A 14612-nucleotide genomic window follows, 5' to 3' on the forward strand; every position below is an offset into this window, starting at 1 on the left:
CTTGTAGTTATTACTTGGGATGCTTTGAAGAAAATGTACTTCCACAGTGGGCATGGCTAATGTGTCCCAAAAAGATTCCTTCTAGTGGAAAGATTGCCACTTCTGCTCAAGTGGCAGGAATCTGGGTTTGCCAGTTCAAAATCAGTTTTTAGCACAAGCCAAGGTAAGATGAAAAATGAACGGAAGTTATTTACATGCTCAACCACCTGCATCCCATATCTCTGTCAGAAGTTTGAGACCGAGGTGGAGGGAAATGCAAGAAAACCGTGTTTAATCTACTTACCCCAAGATTAACTCCAAAGGACTTTTTCTATCTCTGCATTTAGTTGACAGACAGTAGATGCTTACCTAATCCATGCAAACTACCCCAATGCTTTGCTAAGCCCTCTGTGGATCTTTAGTCTCTTGTGTGGCAGGAATGTCCTTTTTGAGCCCAGCTGGGCAACGTTCAGCTCTGGGGATTTGCTCAAATTGTGAACCTAATTACCCATATAGTCATGTAACTTGTTCGTTGTGCTCTATGCAATCACATACTGGGGACTGTTGCCTGCAGCACATTACCTGCTTTTGTTTTAAGACTTAGGTAATGAGGGTAAGCATATAATTTGGGATGATAAAAGTTTTGGAGTGCTGTCTTTGAAGGATGGCCTGACATTAAGAAAATGGTGCTTTTGTGTGGGCCCTGAGGTTTCTGAAATGAAAAGTCACTGAATGTGAAATAAGGAAACCAGGCTGAGCCTGCCATGTGCATTGGTCAGGGGACAGCCTGAGGGGCACATCTGTAGTATATGCAAATTCTTGAACACAAACCTAAGGCTGAGCTTCAGTCCAAATTTGCTGATTGCTTACATTACCAGCCTACATGCGGACAGTCCTGCAGTGAGATTTCAGGTATCCTTTCGTAATGTAGATTTGTAGATAGCATGAGTTCAGGTTACTGGTATGGGTAATGTGAAAACCAGTTGCCTGAGGAACAGGTATCCCAGTGGCACTGATGGAGATGTATCTCCAGCTCACTGCCCCATAGATGCAGACAAGAAGGTGGCAAGGATGGCAGTACTGGGTCAGACCAAAGGTCCATTGAGTGTGATGGCTTCATTCTACCAGTGGCTAATGATAGGTGCTTACAGAAGAGTAGAAAGGCAGGGCAAATGTACAGAGGTGTTTCCCTGATAAAGTCTTCTGACCTGCAGTGAGCTGAAGGCAGTATCTTAGGCTTCCACATACAAAAAACTTGCACAGGAGAAGAGGGCAAGGACTTCATGGAGAATCTAGCAGGATCTGCTGCCACGTGACAGAACAAGCTAACCGGCAGCAGAGAGGGTGGGACTCCGTGAACCAGAAGACAAAGCACATAGTTGTAGGAAAATTAAAACTTCTCAGGATGCCATAATTAAATCCACTTCTGAAGAGATGCCTGTGTTTTTCAGGGTTTTCCCTAAACAGAAATAAAAGAGTACATTTGGTTTTGAATTCTGAACTAAACTTATTCTTATAAACTATTTTCTGTTCTGTTTCCCCTGTGCCTTTCTTCCTCAGGCTGTAAGTATTTTGGCTGACGTTCTGCGGCACCTGTGCCAAAAAAAGGGACAGCAATCACCAGTGCTTGTCCAGGGACTGCGTGGTTGGGTGGCAGAGCCTGAGGATGCTAGGCAGAGCATCCACATGCTGAGAACATTACTCAAAGCCTAGCCAGGGGCATTGTCTGGATTCTCGTTAGACCCAGAGAAATTCAGGAACACCTGAGTCCAGTGTTCAACAACAAACGAGTTCTTGGCTAGGGAGAGCACTGGAGAAGGGTGGCTTGACAAAAAGCTTTGTGTTTCAGAAGCTGATCAGTATGTGTTTGGGAAAAACAAAATGCATGTTAAAAATGTGGAGAATTCAGCAGTATTTTAACTCTGTTCCAGTTAAGTAATTTATATATACTTTATGGCTTGTGTGTGCTTTTTGACATAGAAATTGTTCTGCATTGATCTTTTTCATCACTATTGAAAGGCTTGAGGCTGATATATCCAGAAGTCATGCTTTTGTAAATGCACACACATAAATTTTGTTTTAAAAAGCTAGTAATAAGAACCATTTCATTGCACCTACTTTTCTTCAAACGTAGAGCAAGCACGCTCCATTTCATAGACTGCATACTCTAGCTACCTAAGGGTTGTCAATTATGATACACTATAAAAGGCACAGCACTTAGGTGGCTGTCAACCAATTCTGCTGTGAGAGAGATTTTAAGAATCATTATTCCAACAGTATTTATCAAATATAAAACAAATTTACATGACAACACCAAATACAGAGGTATCATATTTCGTTTTATAGTTAAGTGCTTTGGCTTTGGATTGAGCACAGAGTTAGTAAAGATAAATCAAAAATAGCCAGGTATCTTTGCTTGTAAAGCAGTGCCCCCTGTTTTGTTCCTTCCTACAGCTTTCCTTCTCCATGAAAGAAGATGTTACCCAGTTCTTCACTGTACTTTGGATCACAGCCGTGCATCTGTTTTGTCTTTTCTTCACAGTCTGAGGGTTGTTGGTTGGGGGAGTTTTCCACAGCTTACGGCTATCATTGAGCACTGCAAGGCATTTTGGGGAGCATTCTTTTCTGCAGTATTATATTCCAGCTCTGCCATAATTTATGTGGTCAAGTAACCCCCATTGAATTTACAAACAGAAAGAAAGAGAACTTGTATGGTTGTAATGTGGAGGCATCTGAAGATAGTTTTATTCCACATGGATGCCAGAGTCAGCCCAAAGAGATCCAAGTGCAGTGTCTGGGCCTATTTTTAGTTGGCAAGTGCTTTTAGACTATGTAATGTGTCTTTGTCATTTGTCTACCATACGCTTTGCCTCCATATGTTTATCTCTGTTGCTATTGCTGATTCAGTATTTCAATAATAGAATCATTTTGAGCTGTTCTTTACGCTAGGGTTTGCATCAGACTTTTTTGTATCTGTATAATTAAGACTAATGTCATTACTGATTCTAGCAGCAACTTTGAGTCAGAGCTGACTTATATCCAGAAGCTGTGCCTATACTGCTAAGTCAAAGAGGCCTAAGGACTGGCCTAGAGATGGAGTGACCTTGATGGAGTCACATCAGCACTGATTAGGGCCACCTTCCCTGTATGGCAGGGCTGCTTGGAACAGCCAAAAATAGAACCAGAAATACAAATTATCTCCCCCATCCATAGACACAAAGCAGTAGTAGTTTTATCTCTTCATCACACAGAAGGAAATTTATTGCTATTCCCATTACTGAACCTGTTCAGATTTATAAACTTTTCATTATTGATTTTTTCTAAGTACTGGAGACATACATATATTCAGAATAAATAGAAGAAAAAAATAGTTTTTCAAAATGTGTATTCTTCCCAAGATTCATGTTTAGATAGAGAGTAGACACTGTAAGTCCTGTCTACCTTGCAGGTAACAAAAATACATCTCAGAGCATGTCCTCCTGGGACAATGCATGGAGTTTGGCAACGTACAGTTTATGGATGCTGCTGGAGGTTGTGAACTCCCATCTGTATCTTTGTCAGACTGCAAGCTCCATTTTGGTTTTAAGGCTGGGACGCACCTTCCTGTGGCCTCATGTCTTTCCTGCTGGATTAAAATTCATGCAGGGTGCCTGACAGTCAATGACTAAGCACTATCCCGTAGAGTGCTGTGGTCCCAGACACTAAGTTACTCCTGCTGAGGAGGCCCGTTGTTAAGGATGTAGTCACCTTGGCCACAAGCTACTCTGGCAGGAGACTGCGTTCATGTGCTGAAAGCTGGATGGGAGCTATAAAGTTAAAGAATAAAAGTGGTCCTCTCTGTCTTTGGAGCTCAGGAAATGGCAGATCCAGCACCTAACACTTTTCCATACTTCTTGGAGATGCTCTAAAGAGGACAGAATGGTTATTCAGAATTAAATTTCTTCTTCCCTTAAAATTAAAATTATGACCAAAATACTAGCCAATTGAGAGCTGAAAAGGAATCTTTAACTTTAGCAGGCTTTGAACCAGTCTGTGAATAATGAAACACAAGAAAGTATGACTTAAAAGATTTCAGGTTTTAAAACAGCCATAGCAGCTGAAGCTTCTGAGTCATCAGGGCTTCCACAGGTGGTCTAAAGAAATACATACGGTGCATCTTTCACAGAAATAAAAAGGAAAGAGAATGACAAATAGAATCTGGATTAAGAAAAAAAAACCAAGTACTGCTGTTACTTTCTGACCATTATATTCAAATAATAAAGTAATCTGCAGTTTCTTGCTGTAGGACTCTTTACAGAAACAAGAAATTCATGTGCCTGTATTGAATCTATGTCAAGACTATAAAGCGCCCAGCAAAACCAAGTATCTAACATAATACAGATGTCTTCCCCCGATGTTCTGAGAAAAGAATTGATCATTCTTTTTGGCTTTTATCTTACTGCAGCAACAAGGCACTACCTACAGTCTACCCTGTGAGTGCCAATACCTGAAGACCCAGTCAGTGTGACACCTGGAAAAGATCCCTTCCTGTTGTTCTACTGCACAAGAAGAAGAGCTTAGTCCACAGCAGTCCTGTGTGGGTATGGTTGGAGGGGGAGGTAAGCACAGGAAGCTTCTTTAGCATTTGAACATCAGTGCAAGAAGAGCTAACCTGAATGCAGAAGTAGTGCTCTGCTCTCCAAGAACTAGGCTGGTGCCTGGAAAATAGTTCCGCCTCCAGGCGTTTTATGCTAGCCTGGAGAGCCTGTCAACCACTGACCACTTTAGGCCAAGTTGCAACTGCGGGAAATAATCCTTAGAAGAATAGGAAATGCTATTGAATGCTTTCTTTTCTCAACCATCTGACCTGCAGGTAGAAAGGCAGTCTCTGTTTTGACATCTCTTGCTCTGCCATTTTCAGTCATGAAAGAAAGCGCTTAAGAGGGCAAATGATGCAGTCTGGAGCTAACTTGTGAAATAGCACACATAATTAAGATTATTATAAGTATCAGTAGAAACTGCCTGAATCATCACCTCCTTACATGTGAGAATCTAATACTGCATGTCAGCCTAAATTTGAACATCTGCAGCAAACAACTGTATTTCTCAGATTATGATAGTTCTGTTTCAAAAAGGGAGGCAAAACAGGGGAGAGAAAGTTTGCAGATTTCGGAGGAAAAAAAGAGAAGGAATCTCCAGCTTCTCTAAGCATAGTCACAAACTGACAGATGTACTTACTTATCGATGACACAAGTCGTGTCATTTATAACATGCTGCCACAATCCAGCTGGACATGGTTGGCTGGCAGCAAATTATTGTGAACCTTATGGAGGTAAGTAGGCTCCAGCTTATTTTAAAGGATGCCAGACATTTAGTCTCTTTGGCCAAGCCTTCTCAGTCATTTATAAAGGTATATGGAAAGGTCAATATGTGCTTAGATATATATACAATGTGATTAAAACAGATCATATTAAATTATTTCAATTTACTTAAGTAAAAGCAAGGCAAAATAAAAAAGCTTGTTAAATATCTCTTGGCAGAGGACTTCACTGTCCCTTGGGATGTGTTTGCTAGTTTTCCAGTCTTCCGGATACATTAAAAAGAGAGAATCAAACAGGAATTTCATCAAAAGTTTATGTTTGAATCTAGAGGTTCTGAGCAAATATGGAAAGAGATACACATTTTTTTAATGCAAGGAACCTTCAGAAAAAGATCTTCTTTAGAGTGGAGTTGTCAGGGAAAATATGATACTATTCAAAATTTTAAAATGCAGTTTCATACACTAAAAATAAAAGTGTAGAGGAGCCAATTACATGTAACTCTTGTGGGATCAATAGGATAGACATTTTTTTTTCTTTGCCTCCCTTCTGTATGTCTGTGTGACTCTCCTATCAGTACCCTTTCCTCTACATTCTTATAAATCTAGCATTGAAACAGAACTTGAAGGCAAGTTTACTTACTTGTCTGCAATAGCTGACATCATTTGGTGTTTTGCTCTTTCATATGCTTCAGGGATAGCTCCATACTTTACTCATCTGCCTATACAGGCTTGACTTTACTGATTGGATTTGCCTGAGTCTGTGGAATGTATGACTCTGATCTTGTGGCTGCTGGATCAGGTCCTGGCTAGGTAGCTTTTATATGTTCATTTTCCTTGGATTTTCATTCTGCTAAAATAGGAGAACAAAAGATGACCATGTGTTTAGCAGTTCTGGGACCAGCAACTGTTAAGAGCAGGACTTCAATCCCATTACAGACAAGTATCATTGCGTGTGTGAAGTCTAAACAGCAGAATGATTAAGAAAGGTTACTTTTATTTTTAAATGTACTTTCCTGACAAACTGCTAATGTTGTCAGTCTTCAGGGGGAAAATACTGGTTTTAGATGCATTTGTCATAAAAGCTCTGATTCTGAAAATGCTCAAACAAACGAGTAACTTCACTCCTGTGAATAATATTGAAGGAGTTCCTTCATGGTTAGGTATTTGGTTATTGTTCCTGCATTAGAACTACTTTTTCTTGACATCAAAGTAAAGGATTGAGAGATACAGCTGGCAGAGATATTCCTTACACGCCTGGATCTATCCTTTTCCTACCACTTTTCTTGATAGGGCTATTATTCTTGCCTTGATACGGACATTTTCCCTCCTATCTTGTCAAGGCTATTCCTTCATCTTGACCTGATAATGATCTCTCTTAGTCAAACTGATAGAGTGTTTTAAGAATTACAGATGTGTACGTTACTTATAAATAAATCTTTCTGGTGAGGGATTTGTCTCAGTGCCATTTCAAACAATGGACTATACACTGAAGAACATGAAATTAAATGAGGAATTACTTGCTAAAGTGCACTCAGGATAGTACTCAGGTCACTTTGTAAACACCTTATTGGAGCCTGCAAACAGTTGGCCTCGCAATGAAGACCAGGGTTCTGAAAACAAAATTTATTTTACCTTTTTCCCTTTTAAATTTTCTGCAAATTATATGTTAATTGTTACTTTAAATTGTTTATTTAGGTCTATTTAAAGAGGTTTTTATACTCTGCCAGTATGTAATAGTCAAGCACATTCCAATTATTTTGAGAATGTTCACAAACACACATTAGTCTTCTCGGATTAATGCAAATACTTGATGTACAAAATTGGAATTGTTTGAAATTCTTAAGAGAAAGCAAATTTTCATCTTCTCATGTTCACACTGGAAATTAGATGATAAATATTTCCCTTCTTCACTCCAGTAGTAGAACAAATCTGGCAAAATGAATCAACATATCTGAATGATTGTTCTCTTTTCAAATATTAGAGGACCTTAACAAACTCTCAGACCTTCTTTGCAATATTTGGTAAGTCTCTCAGTTAAGGTTGAGTTCTAGATGATGGTAATGTATGTGTTTTAGCTGTTAGAATACACGGAACAACTTGTCACTCTCACTGAGTAATGGCACTGCTGTTACTGGTAGTAAATATGGTATTCAGAAAAAAAATAAGATTTAGGAATCTTCAGAAGTTAAGTTTAAGGTCAGTGAAGCAAATTAACAGAAATGTAGAGTGGAAGATTATAATAAAATTGAACATTAAAAACTGCATTTTTTTGAACCTGAAGCATTGGAATTGCGAACAGAAGCTGAAGAACAGTTATCTCCCCTGAGAAAAACAGATACCATTAATGAAGGCAGAGAATAGTTGACTGAACATACTTGCAAAAATGGGGAGATTCTGTTCTCTTGAAATTCATTTTAGAACTTGAAATTCTGTTGACATTCATTTCAGAACTGAGCAAAGACTGCCATATTTCTTTAAAGAGCTTCTCACCTAGTAAGCAAAGCTGTTGCCTTTAATGGCACACACTATTAATGCGATGCACGCCATTTCAAGAGGTGAATTCAAGAAGAGATTTCAAAACCACATCCTAAGCATTTCCAGGATCAGCTCATGGAACTTTTTCAGGCTATGGACTTTCAGCTTGCAGTAGAAGATGGCATCTCTGCCACACTGAGGGACCATCCTCAGGAGCCCTGGAAATCAGCCTTTCCCCCCACAACTGATGCCTGTCTGGCCAGTAGAGAGTCATCAGGTGGCTTGTCAGGGTGGCAAGCACACTAGTGTTTAAGTGTTAAGCTCTAGCAACCTTTTGTGGGTGCTGGCCAATAAGTAATTGATTTACACTTTGAAGTTATATATATGCAGCTTGCAGCCTCTTTGAACCCTAGTAAAGATGTCTGAACAAACTGACCCAAAAAAATGGAGTGGACAGGGAAGTGTCTTATTTCTACTTAAATATGATCATTACACCAACATATATAGCATTCATTTATGCTAACACGAGTAAGCTCGTATCCATAAATCAAAGACAAGAATAAAAAGAGTAATTAATATTCTGTCTTTTGTACCTATTCTGTGCTTGCTTTATAATTTGTAGCAGATGGAAGCCAAATGTTTCAAAGAATCAAAACCAATTTTATAAGATGGTTATCTTCTCTAAATAACTTCTCCTTAGACTGCCAGTTATACTTACGATTTTAATCTATAAAAACATTACTGTTGGAATATGATAATATTTTGAGTAGCTGCAAGCAAATCCATGTTCTTGAACCTTCGTCCATATTCCATATCTGAAGATTCTTCCTTTTAATACCACTATCTCATTGTTTAATTTGTCTTTGGAAAAACCTAGAAACCTTTCTGCCACAGCAATATTCTCACTGTCTGCTAACAAGCTGTTATGGCCCTATTTATGGTAGATTTTTGTGATTTAGATCAAAATCTGATTTTTAAATATATTTTATTGCAATGGTATGTATAGTACATTATGAGTAGTTCTAACACAAACCAATAAAGATGTCTGGTTTTTCTCTTTGTTAAGATTTAAAGAATTTCTAAGTCAATATCTAAATAAATGAAGGTGAAGATACAGAAATAAAAGGAATATAACTGAGTGAAGTAGAACAGAGAAGCACGTTAACAAAATAGGCTTTCTCTTAGGTCACAATTCCAAATATGCATTTAGGAGTAAAAATAAACAGATGATGATGGTGGGACAGAAGCCTGTGGCAGGAAGGAAGCTATGGTGTGTATCCAAAACACCTAAATAAAGAAGACTGATAATAAAAGCTCTTATTCATAAATGCACAGAAACAGTTTCTTGAATACATCCTCAGGTTGCTTAACCAGGGCTTCAAAGCATCTAATATCAAAAGTACCGGATACAGATAAATTGTATTTAATTAAAAAATGCAATGCAGTGTTTCAAGTGGCAAGGTTATCTTCAAGTTTCAAGCAATGATCTATCCTGATCTTTCCTCAAGTAAATATCTAGAAAGACTTCTGAAAGAAAAAATAGGAGAACAAGTATATTCGGAAAGTGAATCTCTTGAATAACTAATTTGCCAATCAGGCTGCCACTTAGAAGCTGCAGAGAAACCATTCTTTCTTGGAAATTAGATAATACATTGCTATTGCTGGGAGCAGTCCTACAGTCCTAGTATGTCAGTACCATTCTAACAGGGGTAGCTCCTACCTCTTAAAAATAAATGAGAAGAAAGTCAGGCAAGTTGAATTAATCTATCTATAGACAGAAGAGTTTTGTCTGAGAAGTTTTATACGTCAGCCCTGAAAGAAAGGTTCACAAACTGACCTGTTGTGATGATTTCAGGAATTTTGCTGGGAATTTTTCTAAGAATTGAGTGTGCAGTTTTTGAATGGCTACCACAATGGAGGAGTGGTTTATAGCAAGTGTTTTTGAAGCAAACAAATGCTTTCCCTTACTTTGGTAACAGAGAAGAATGGCTAGTGTTTGTGTAATTCCATGTCAGAAGTACAAAAAGCGTGCAAAGCTAGGAAGTAGGTAATGCTACTATAAAGTTGTGTGGGGAGGCACATCGTGCGTACTTTGCACTTCACATTTTATGAAACCAAAAGTTAAATGCATGGTGTAAAATTTGCAGAGGCTGAACTATATAGTAATTACGATAACTGGGGATATTTCTCTCCAGGGAGTGAGCTCTAATAGTTAAGGAGTGAGTTGATGTTAAAATAAAAATCTTCCTATGCATTGATTAATTAAATTAAAGCAATCCAGGAGGTTTATTGCATAGTAGTAAGGCACATGATTTGTACTTTATATGGGCCACAGTATATATTTATTTATATATTTATTAACAGTCATATATTTGTTTACTGGGACTGCAGCAGGACATACTCTCTCATCTGAAAATTACAACTATGGAAATGAACACCTAAGTGGAAAGATGTGTAATCCTTTTAATTTTCATATTGTCTACAACAGCAGCAGTCCCATGCTCTGTGATGCTTCCATTTCCATTTCTCGTAGCCACCAAAAGGAATGCTTACCTCACTGAAATGTAACTCAGGCTAATAGCAGCACACATGCATGAGGTATTGCTCTCCAGAGACATGTCAGAGAGTGCCCTGGAGTTCTGAGTGAAGTATTCTGGCTCACCATCCACTCTGTCAGTGTCTGCAGACCTTTGGGGAACAACGTCTCACATCTGGTCCTGAATTTCTGCAGAGGCCGAGTATGTCTTCAGTTGGCAGGCGTAAGGCTGTGTTTGGTGGTAGGCAAAGCATCCTGGGGCCCTGTTCTGGCATTGAGACCAACTGTCACAAATTGGCTTGCAACTAGTTCTTACCCTTCAGCAAAGGGCAACCACATCCAAACCACCTGCTGGAAGTGGTGCCAGGGCTGCACTAACTCTTGAACTATGCTTGGCAAAGTCCTATTTGGCACAGACCAAAGCTGTGCCTGAAAGTATTCTAACAGTGTAATTTTGTAGTATAGCTGATGGACTTCCCCTGCCCAGGAACTTTCCCTGACTGTTTAATTTATTAGTATACAGCCTGTATATATACTCTGTGTGTGTCTGTGTGTGTGTGTGTATATGGCTCAGTAACAGAGTCCCAAGAATCACTTGCATCACTGAAGCAAGTAGCAGCTTCCAGAACAGTGTAGCAGGTCTCAGGTGAACCCGTCAGGACTGCATGCAGTGTAGCGAGGCACTGTGGCATAACCTGACATTGCTTCAGCCCCAAAATGCAGCCGAGGTTTAAGTTGCCTGCTGCTCTGCTAGGGGATGAGTACTGGCAAAACCAAACCCACCAAGTGTGGTCCTGTGGTCTGCATGGCAAAGAGCAGTGCTTCCTTGTCTAGTTCCCTCAGGCATTCTTTCCTTCCTTCTCCATCCCAGTCCAGACCTTCCTGGCCTTCTGCCCACTTCTCTCCTGCCCTTTGCTGAAGTAGACATAGAGCAAGGCGTGTGATCTTTTATGCCCTGTCTTCAGGCATATTTAGGAGAAAACCTCTACTGACTAGATACCCTTTCATGATGACCCTGAGGTCCCTGTGCAAATATTGCCTTTGCTGGGAGATAATCTCCTCATGCTGCAGGCTAATGGCCTGGGCTTAGAAGGGATGACTCTTTCCCTTGAGGTGCAGAGGTGGTTGACGCTGGGTGAGGTGAGATTTGCCCTGATCTCTGAGGAGCCAGGTGGCAGCACACACTTCCAGAGTCATCCTATTCAGGTAAGATCTGAGTTATTTTCTCAGGATACAACTACTCAACACTTTGGCTCTTGGGCTCAATCCTTTTATCGGTATATTTAAGCAGAATACTATCGATTCAGAACTAGATTAATTAAGCTGTTTCTCCTCAGGAACCAATGGTGTTTTGATTGGTGCTGAGCTGCCTTAGGTAGCAGGTCACAGTGGTTTCCTCATGACCTTTGAACTGAGGACATTGCTAGAGTTTTTAGGTTCTGGATGTATTAGGTGATGTTTAGAGTTAAAAGTGGGGTTTTTCAGAGCCTTGTTGTCAAACCTGGTAGAACAACTGGCTTCTGAAATCTGCATGGACAGACTCAAACAAAAAAAAAAACCCTGGATAAACTCATTGGTACAGGAAACATTTTCCAGGCTCGGGGAAGCTCCTCTGAAATTCACCCCCTGCAAGAGTCCTTTTTAAACAAGAGACTTCTAGCAAAAGCTCCTCTGCTTGTTTTGGTTGATGCAGTGTGACATGAGGCAAGCAGTTTAAAGGCTGAAGCAGTTGATCTGATGTTCATAGACTGACGCTGAAAAAAGAGATCCAAGTGTTTTTATTCTGAAATCATGTTCTTAACAGACTGATCAAAGTTATTTTTGTTATATTAGGTTGGAGGAATATGATGATGACATAGTGATAAAGCCTGTTTCTCCTAGGCAGCCTACCTGTGATATTTGTTTGTTGTCTTTCTAAGTATATTCTATTAATGGCATATATTTTTGCTATGTAGATGATTCAGTGTTAGAAGCCACTTTCCACACAGTTTATCCTGAGATTGTGTGCCATAACATTGCTTATACTGATACGAATATTACTAGAGCTTACAGTGGCAGAGAGGTAGCTATCTAAACAGGATAGTAAAACAGCTGATTACTTCCTGAAGCACCTCTTTAAATCAGGAATCCTCCCAATAAAATGCCTTTAAAAAAATCCTTTTAATATTAGAGCATACAACAGTTAATCACCTTCAAAAACTGTAGGTACGGCAGTAAAAGGAAAAAAATCTCTTTCCTCTTTCCACTGGGGCTTCATCCTTCTTTGAGTTTAAAGTGCAGGTTTGGTTTAGTTTTTTTAAATGCCTTTATTTAATAATGAATTCGAAGAGAATTTTCTGCAAAATTGAGAAGAAAACAAGGATGCTGAAAACCTCCTCTCGGTCTAGACTGCAATTTTTTGTGTATGGAGGCAAAATGTTTGATGTCATTCCAGAGTAATGTTGAACAACATTTTATCCATCAGAATTATCCAAATACAAGCAAAGGGCAACTCCATATTTCAGTGACCTGACTGGTCCCTTTGTTGGATGGTCAGCTCCACTTAGCTGTAAGTAGTCATATGATACAAAAGTGTAAGACGCCACAAAGTGAGGTGCAGTAAGCTTTGGAACCCATTTTTGCAGTCTTTGCTCATTTGCTACTGCACTTGATCTTGTCGTCACCAGAAAAATTACAAAAGTCTACATCAATTAATTGTATTTGATCTATGTAAACAAGAAAAAAAAAATCCCTGAGGATGATACTTTGAATCCAGTTCAAACTTGTTTAGATTAACTTCTCTTAATTAGCAACCTAAGTGAAAACAAAGCAAGGATAAAATCACTTTCTGTGTACCACTGATGGATGTGTCTTCAGTGAAGAGTTAACATGAATTATCCATGCTTGAATTACAGTGTTTGTATTAGCTCTGTTTGCATGAAAGTAACCACACTGAAATAACGCTTAAGTTTGTTTTGCCCACACTATGCTTGTATGTAATACTGAGAGTTGTGGATGGACATCCTATGGGTATCTTTACTGGAGCAAGCTGGAAAACAGGAAAAAACCAAAACATCCCCGATTAATTGCTTATAAGAAAAGGGTGACCTCTTTAGATGAGCAGAAGGCACTGAAGGACTGTATATCCTTGAAGTTTTCCCACGGAGCAAACATATGTCCCTGCTACAGGGAGATCAATTGTCAGACTGCATCCATTAGTGGGCCAGCCAGTTAGCTACAGGCTTCACCATGCTGAAGTTAGGATCCTATGTATGAGTTAAACTTGGGCAACATTTAAGCTAAAATTAGCTTTGCAGAGACGTTCCTTCATTTGGGATTTGCACTCCCGCACAATAAGATGCAGATCTTCTAGTATCTGCTTAGCGACAATAATATGTCAGATTTGGGATGAGCTCCCTGGATGCAGCATGTCTGCACGTGCTTTTGAGGTCAGGTGTCTGCTCAGAGTGGCAGTCTACATATTTTCCTGAGCCTTGTTCTATGACATACCCCATTCTACCTATCCTCTGACATACGTATAAAACTTAGTAATTACATTAAAGACTTACCTTCCCTTCCCCAAAGTTAAAAAAATGGAAGAAGGTAACAGTTTGCAGAACAGATTAGTAAGCATGGCAGTTCATTGTTGAAGGAAATTGAAAATACTAGCCAGCCTTTCCAAATAGGAATCACTTAAATGAATGGCGTGAGTTTTGGAGGTGCTGAGTTGATGCAAACTCTGAATGTTTTTCATCCTCAAAAATCTGGCCAATTGCTTTCATGTCTCTATGTTGATGTAGTCACCCAAGTTTGACAGTTTTGGCTCTAAGGTTTAGCTTGACTGAAAACAAACTGGCTTCAAAACTGTAGGGGAGGTTAGCAGCAGCTGCTCAAACCTATGTATCCAAGAAAGTAAATCTTAAAATGTCAAATGGATTTCTTCTCATGAAGTCAACCAGCAATAAACAGGAACAGAGACATACCTGGAAGGGTAAAACCAGACCTCAGTCTTCTGCTTCTTGCTCAGATGATGTTTCTGAGCAACCCTGCCCTGGGTCAGGAGTTCAGGTGGACTGCCATACGGGAACCTGAGGCTTGTCATGATCTTAACAACATCTATGATTTAGATATTGCTCTCTTCAGTTCTCAGTGGAGGAGCTATGAGCTGGCACAATGATAACCTCTGTATCATCCCTTTTCAAAAAAATGAATAATCCTGCAGAAAACAAGAGCTGCTCAGACTGTGGCAGACTGGTAGAGAACTGCTGTAAGACATTTGCAATGCTTTGTGCATCTGCAGATACAAGTTCAAGGTAGAAAGATAAAGGTAGTTAACAAGCTTTC

At 39.5% G+C, this 14612-nt stretch overlaps 1 long non-coding RNA gene across 1 annotated transcript in view; it reads left to right on the top strand.

The window, feature by feature from the left end:
- The window catches only part of LOC121083865, a 32764-nt gene that overhangs the window by 1861 nt on the left and 16291 nt on the right, over nucleotides 1-14612 (top strand). Inside the window, exon 2 of the long non-coding RNA XR_005826508.1 lies at nucleotides 4424-4577. This is a non-coding gene — a long non-coding RNA (uncharacterized LOC121083865). The remainder of the gene's footprint in view (nucleotides 1-4423; nucleotides 4578-14612) is intronic.

The sequence above is a fragment of the Falco naumanni genome, chromosome 2 (genome assembly GCF_017639655.2).
Source record: "Falco naumanni isolate bFalNau1 chromosome 2, bFalNau1.pat, whole genome shotgun sequence".
NCBI lineage: Eukaryota > Metazoa > Chordata > Aves > Falconiformes > Falconidae > Falco > Falco naumanni.